General features: G+C 40.8%; 1 long non-coding RNA gene across 1 annotated transcript in view; it reads right to left on the bottom strand.

Moving 5' to 3' along the window:
- Positions 1 to 1,191: 1,191 nt before the first annotated feature.
- The window catches only part of LOC121385450, a 6,809-nt gene continuing 225 nt past the window's right edge, over positions 1,192 to 7,775 (bottom strand). The window contains exon 2 of the long non-coding RNA XR_005959547.1: positions 1,192 to 2,270. This is a non-coding gene — a long non-coding RNA (uncharacterized LOC121385450). The remainder of the gene's footprint in view (positions 2,271 to 7,775) is intronic.

Below are 7,775 nucleotides of genomic sequence, written 5' to 3'. Positions count from 1 at the left end.
CGGACGCCATATAACCATAAATAAAATGTGTTGAGTGCGTCGTTAAATAAAACATTTCCTTACTTCCTTCTGTTTTTCGTTTTGTTATTTCCCCCCATTATCATTACCTTTTGTTGTTTTTGTTGCTATTGTTCTCTTTCTTCTTCAACTTCTTCAACATAATCGTCTTCCTCTTCTTCATCATAATCGTCTTCCCCTTCTTTTTGTTCATATTCGTCTTATTTTTCATCATCATCATCTTCATCCCCTTATTCATCATCATCTTCATCCTCTTCTCACTCCCAGCTATGACTTCGATGAGTACAGACGTGGTTTCATGCTCTTTTAATCTCACCCACCCAACTCCCACCCACCAATGGGGGGGGGGGGGGGGGGGGGAGATGATCGTAATATATGAAAGCTTCTTAGAGTATTATATAGAGTCACCTACACTGGGTCATGGGCAACCGTGACTCTATTGTCTGGCGACCTGAAGAAGAAAGGAAGGAGGAGGACTTCCGGGAAGAAGCGGCGAGCGCCAGGGACATTTCGGGGGGCGGGTAGGTAGGGGGATGTAAAACATTTGGTAATTACTTTGAGTACCAATCGCCTTCATGCCTTTATTATAATCATCATTATGATTATTATTATAGTTATTATTGTTATTGTTATTATTATTATTATTATTATTATAGTTATTATTATAGTTATTATTATTGTTATTGTTATTATTATTATTATTATTATTATTAGAGTCGTCTTTTTGAATGACAACTTTGCACTGTGGCGCAGACAGTACAACGAAACACTCACAAAATACCAGGTTTCTTCAAAGACAATTATGGATTTACGTTGACCCACTCTGTAAACTATTGTACCGACTACATATAATTAGTCTCAATCTCGCTAATATTGTCTTAACATTGTAACAGGTCATCCATTCAGTGTTGTTGTTGTTGTTTGAGGGGCGGCGTAGTGTCAAAAATGCGGTTGCCAGTCTCCTTTCATATTACCTGCAAAGGACATTTTCACAGATACAACCAATATGAACAGAAATGTGGCCGTTATGTTTGTTGTAATGAAATGTCAAACATTTGCCTGGACTCCGTGAATCGACGTCTATGTCTACGTCTATGTCTACATATAGTAGGTTTCCGTATATATGTATACTGCACCAGGCATATATCTAATAATGATGAAGGCAAAAGCAAATTGATTTCAAGAAATATTTTTTTTTTTTTATTGGTCACTCATAAACAGTGTGATGTGATCTACACAAGAATGGTGTGTCCACGTTAATCACAATATGACCTTGAAAACGATGATGTTGATTTGGAAATTCCGGAACTCAGTATCTGGAATGTCTACTCTATAATATCGATGCAACGACGTCTCATTGACATCACCAAACGTTGCAGGAACATTTGAGGAATGTCATTCCAGACCTAGAGAAGTCTCTGTTCCATATCCTGAAGTGTTCTTGGAGTTTGAGGAATGTCATTCCAGACCTAGAGAAGTCTGTTCCATATCCTGAAGTGTTCTTAGAGGTTGAGGAATGTCATTCCAGATCTGGAGAAGTCTCTGTTCCAAATCCTGAAGTGTTCTTGGAGGTTGAGGAAGACGTCAAAGCCGACGTTCGATTTCATCCCAGACATGTTCTATCGGGTTGAGATCCGGATAGCAGGCAGGCCATGGAAGTGTACTGATGTTGTTCTGTTGTAGAAAGTCGGCCTCAAGTCTTGCTACGTGGGAGCGGGCGTTGCCATGTAATATCGCACGTGGACCATTGATGCGAACAAATGGAAGAACGAGAGGTGCCACAATTTCATCTCTATACTTCAAACCAGTGAGATTACCATGTACAATGACTAAAGGGGTTCGCTGATGCATACTGATGCCTCTGTACGTTTCCGCCACTGAACTAATTACGCTGTAAAACGCAAGCGTTGTCATAGCGTTCATTCGGACGTCGGTACACGCGCAGTCTGTTATCCCTCCCTACGTCGGTACACGCGCTGTCTGTTATCCATTCCGACATCGGTAAACGTGCAGTCTGTTATCCCTCCCTACTTCGGTACACGCGCTGTCTGTTATCCATTCCGACGTCGGTAAACGCGCAGTCTGTTATCTATCCCTACGTCCGTACATGCGCTGTTTTCAAAGTCTCCAGATCGTCACCAGAAAATAAAGTGTGTAGTGAGACCCAAACTCTCCACTGATTCACCTGTTCTAGATGATCTTCAAAGTCTCCAGATCGTCGCCTGTCTGTCTATTGTCTGCCGTGCACGATTCTAAGAAGAAAAAAATAAATAATAATGATAATAATAAAAAATGAAGGTACTTACAGACAGTTAGATACCATTTATCTCACAACGAGTTGTTTTAAAATGTATCTAACAAGCGAAAGCGATTTGGATACGTTTCTTAAACTACGAGTTGTAATATAAACAGTTTCTAACGGACACGAATGTATTGTTCTATTTTTTGCATATCTACAAAATTCAGGTTTTAACGAATTTAACATCTTTTTCTACTAAAAGTTATTTACAGCCTTTGCGCTTGTAGCTAACTTTCGCGTCACAGACAAATGGTTGTCGGATTAACAATACTTCACAGTGTAATCGATTTCGACCGTGCTGTGTTTTCATTGGATGTATGGCATTTGTGGCCTGGTCTTTACCTATGAGCAGCCTTTCGTATGTCTTGAAATTGTTAGAAACTAACATGTGTTAACAACCATGTGTTATAAAAAATAACAAATGAGGTTTTCACCAACGGGTGTGTAAGAAAACACATGCCCGTAGCCAGGATTTTGAGAGGGGGTGGGGGGTGGGGGTGTCGTTTAGGCTTACGGTGAAGCACGAAGTGCCTCACACGAGAGCGCGAAAGAAATAGAAAGACATGTTTTATTTAACGACGCACTCAACACATTTTTTTACGGTTATATGGCGTCAGACATATGGTTAAGGACCACACATATATTGAGAGAGAAAACCCGCTGTCGCCACTTCATGGGCTACTCTTTTTCGATTAGCAGCAATGATATTTATGATATGATATGATACCCAACAGACAGGGTAGTACATACCACGGCCTTTGATATACCAGTCGTGGTGCACTGGTTGGAACGAGAAATAATCCAATGCCCCCCCCCCCCCCCGACCCCATTGGCTAGGGGCCTGAAACAACATACATCCAGGTACCTTCCATTTATTTGTTCAATTTTAATTTTATAGTTTCGTCAGCGTCAAATATACACCGATGAAGTCAACATTAGTAACTGTAACTGCCGCAAGCTTGCAGCTGTTATGCAGAATAGCTATGTCAAAAGTGTACTATATTAATACTTTTATGGTTTTGTCGTTTAGGAAGGAAGGAATGGAATGTTTTATTTAACGACGCACTCAGCACATTGTATTTACGGTTATATGACGTCAGACATATTTTTAAGGACCACACAGATGTTGAGAGAGGAAACCCGCTGTCGCCACTTCATGGGGTACTCTTTTCGATTATCAGCAAGGGATCTTTTCAATCTGATTAAAATTAGCTCCACTATTACATGTGGATCTAACAGCAGCCAGTTGGAGCTCGTGTCCACCAATCAAAACGTTACTTGCAGAATCATGCCAGTGATTTGAAAATAATTTGAAAACATTCCGAATTATCATAAGGGTATACGACATCTTTCGTGTGAATTACGAATGCCTTTGGTGAACATGAGCTCCAAATGGCTGCTGTTAGATCCACATGTAATAGTGGAGCTAATTTTAATTAGATTGACTGGCTATCGGCCCGAAACGAGCAGTTAAGATACTAAAATTAAAATGTTTCTATTTAACGACGCATTCAACACATTTGGTTATAGACCACACAGATATTGATAGCGAAAACCCGCTGTCGCCACTTTTTGGGCTACTCTTTTTCGATTAGCAGCAAGGGATCTTTTATATGCACCATCCCACAGACAGGATAGCACATACCACGACCTTTGATACACCAGTCGTAGTGCACTGGCTGGAATGAGAAATAGCCTAATGGGCAACCAACGGGGATCGATCCCAGACCGACTGCGCATCGAGCGAGCGCTTTACCACTGGGCTACATCCCGCCCAGAGTCAAGATACAGTCTCACAGATTAAACACTTTCATCACGCACAAGTTAATCTTGGAGTAAGTTTATGAGAAACAACAATTGTTTCAATCAATGGATACTAAACTAGTTTTGTGTGGACCACTTATTTCAGTCCGTTGATTTGGCGCACATGGTCGAGAACACGCGCATGCATTGCAATAGCGGGAACCGTTCGAGTATGTCGCAAAATTGCAGTGAAAAGTATGTACCCTTAAAAAGACCGGCCTCGGTGGCGTAGTGGTTAAGCCATCGGACTACAGGCTGGTAGGTACAGGTTCGCAGCCCGGTACCGGCTCCAACCCAGAGCGAGTTCTTAAGGGCTCAATGGGTAGGTGTAAGGCCACTACACCCTCTTCTCTGTCACTAACTACTAACCAACTAACAATTAACCTACTGTCCTGGACAGACAGCCCAGATAGCTGAGGTGTGTGCCCATGACAGCGTGCTTGAACCTTAATTGGATATAAGCACGGAAATAAGTTGAAATGAAATGAACCCTTAAAAAACAAGAAGTTTATAATAATTGTGATATGACATCACAAAGCTATCAAAGATAGCTGAATTTTAAATACACTGAACTAACATTCGAATACATTATATTCACATAGCCTAACATAGCAAACAAACGCGTTTGTTTGTTTTAAGGACACCACTAGAGCACATTGATTTATTAACTGGGTGTCAAACATTTTGTAATTCTGACATATAGTCTTAGAGGAAACCCGCTACACTTGTTCATTAGTAACAAGGGATATTTTGTATGCACCACCCCCCAGACAGGATAGCACATACCACGGTATTTGATATACTGGTCGCGGTGCACTGGCTGGAACGAGAAATAGCCCAATGGACCCACAGACGGGGATCGATCAAAAACCGAGAATTTGGGCGGAACTTGGAATATAAATTTAAAAGTTAGGTCTGGACATAAATATATATTTTTTTTTTAAAAGAGTTAAAAAGTTAAAATTTGAAAGCTCGGCCGAAAAGGATTTAAGGCGATTCGAGCAATTGTGACGGGCTGTCAAAATAAAGTGCGTCGGACTATTTATATATATATAAAAAAATAAACATCAAATTTTGAACTTGCATTTGTTACACCAGTTGTGGAGCACTGGCTGGAACGAGAAATAGCCCAATGGGCCCAATGGGCCCAGATCGATCGCGCATCAGGCGAGAGCTGTAACACTGAGCTACGTTCCCACCCTCAATGGTGTGTGCTATCCTGTCTGTGGGATGGTGTATATGAAAGATTTGTTGTTGACTAATGGAAATATTTAGCGGGTTACCTCTTTAAGATTACATGTCACAATTGCCAAATGTTTGACATCAAATAACCAATGATTAATAATTCAATGTGCTTTAGTGAAACAAAAGAAACTTTTAACTTTTAGTCTTGTCTGCCATATTAAATTTTAATGTCAACATAATTTTTAGATCTCATAAAAGTATTTATTAATATCTAAGACAAACAACTACAAACAGAAAACGCAATGTTTATTCATCAACGGTGGCAATTTCAACCCCTGTGATCAAGAAATGGTCCACGGTAAAAATAAAGAGAAAAAAAAAAAAAAACAAAAAACCCCACCCAAAAACATGTCATTGAAAAAAAACCCAGTCCAGAATACAGTCCAAAGCAAAAACTGCCGTGGAGAATTAAAAACTCCACTGCAATCTCTACGGCACTGCCGACTGCCGTGGACTTTCATAATCGATCATTGGTTAAAATCGGTTTGCACCAACCGATAAATTTTCGATTACACAATCGATTAAAATTATATGAATATATTAAGGATTTGAATTATAAAGACGATGCACCTATTGTCGTGTTAACCCTAGAAACGGCTATTTTACCTTTACTAACCCTTTAATAAATTGTTTCTTCGTGTAACTGTTTAATATGATTTTTTTTTTCATTCACACAAGAAAACAAACTTAAACAAAAGCATATTTACATCAATTCTACCATTTAAACTTGACCAACAAGTAGTTATAATTTTTCTACACGGATGAAACTGGGCGAAATCGACGTAGGCCTACTCAGCCGTTTTACCGGTTGAAACTGGACGAAATCTACGTAGGCCTACGCAGCAGTTTTATCGGTTGAAACTGGAAAAATCTATGTAGGCCTACTCAGGTTCACAGCCCGGTTGAAACTGGAAAAATCTACGTATGCCTACTCAGGTTCACAGCCCGGTACCGGCGAGTTTAACGACTCGGTGGATGGGTGTACGATCGTAACACTTCGCCCAACATTGAATGGAATTTAGTGGAAAAATCGACCGGGCGAGATGGATACCAGACGTTTTGCCCCCAAGCCAGTTCGCCCCCAATAAGGATGTCAATTCGCCACCAAATAGGATGTCAATTTGCCACCAAATAGAATGTCAGTTTCCCCCCACGTGCATAACCAATTCGCCCCCGCAAAGGTACCAGTTCGCCCCCATAAAGTTACCACTGTGACTGTTGATGTGAATGCGCGGTCTGGACCCATCTATGTGCCGAGCTTCCTCTGGTGCAACCCTACCCTATTTTTGGTGATTTCGCGCACTCCCATGTGCATTTTTAGATGCGCGGTTCGGCAGTTTGATGCAAGTATGATTTACATTTTCGGATCACGTGGAATTTTACTTGAAAATCATAAGAATCCGGAATAAACAGATTTATTATGAATGTCATCAATGCTTAATTCTCAGTCAGGTGTGCCATCCCTCCCCTCTAAGAAAAGAAACACACACACACACACACACACACACACACACACACACACACACACACACATTAACATGCCTCTAAAGAAAAATACAATAATTGTTTAAAAGTAACAAATAATTGGGAGTTGGGGCGAACTGACTAAAAGTTAGGGGCGAACTGACAAATATTTGGGGGCGAACAGCCAAACAGTTGGGGGGGGGGGGGCGAATCGACCTGGGGGCGAACTGGTACATGGGGCGAACAGGTGAAACTGCGGGTGAACTGACTGGGGGCGAACTGCCTTGGGGGATAAACGTCATGGATTAGGCGAGATCGCCAGGCTCCACAAAAAGAAAAAGAAAAAAAAGAGGAAACCTCTGCCAAAATCATCTTTATTATTTAATATATTGGGGGAGCGGCGAACCGACACATATTTGAGGCGATGGGGGGGGGGGATTCGATGGGTTCGACCGAACCCCCCCCCCCCCCGAAATCGCTTTTTTTAATAATTTAATATATCTGACATTGATATCTGACATTATTATATTTACTCAACATGGAAATATATGCCCAATATCTCTGCAATCTATTTTGGAACCCCCCTTTTCAAAATCCTATGTACGCCCATGCACTTGGGGCGAACTGGTCAAACTGGGGGCGAACTTGTCAAACTGGGGGCGAACTGGCTTAAAAAACATAAAAGTCAAAGTTTTTCTGATTGGTACATGATTTGTGGCGTTAGTTGTTTTGTTGACATTCCTACATGGAACGTTTCGTGATTTTTTTAAAAATTTTTTTACTGATTCAGTGACAGCGAATATTATTACCGAATTAATTATGGTCGACAATAACCTTCCGCACCCTTGTCTTGCCTTCGTACACAATACATACAGCATGTCTCACCGTAATTTCACTTGAAATCATTTTTTTTTAAATCGTACAATTTTTTACGATCGGCAACAGT

This window comes from Gigantopelta aegis, chromosome 11 (genome assembly GCF_016097555.1).
Source record: "Gigantopelta aegis isolate Gae_Host chromosome 11, Gae_host_genome, whole genome shotgun sequence".
Taxonomy (NCBI): Eukaryota; Metazoa; Mollusca; class Gastropoda; order Neomphalida; family Peltospiridae; genus Gigantopelta; species Gigantopelta aegis.
This window is presented reverse-complemented; position numbering and strand designations above follow the sequence as displayed.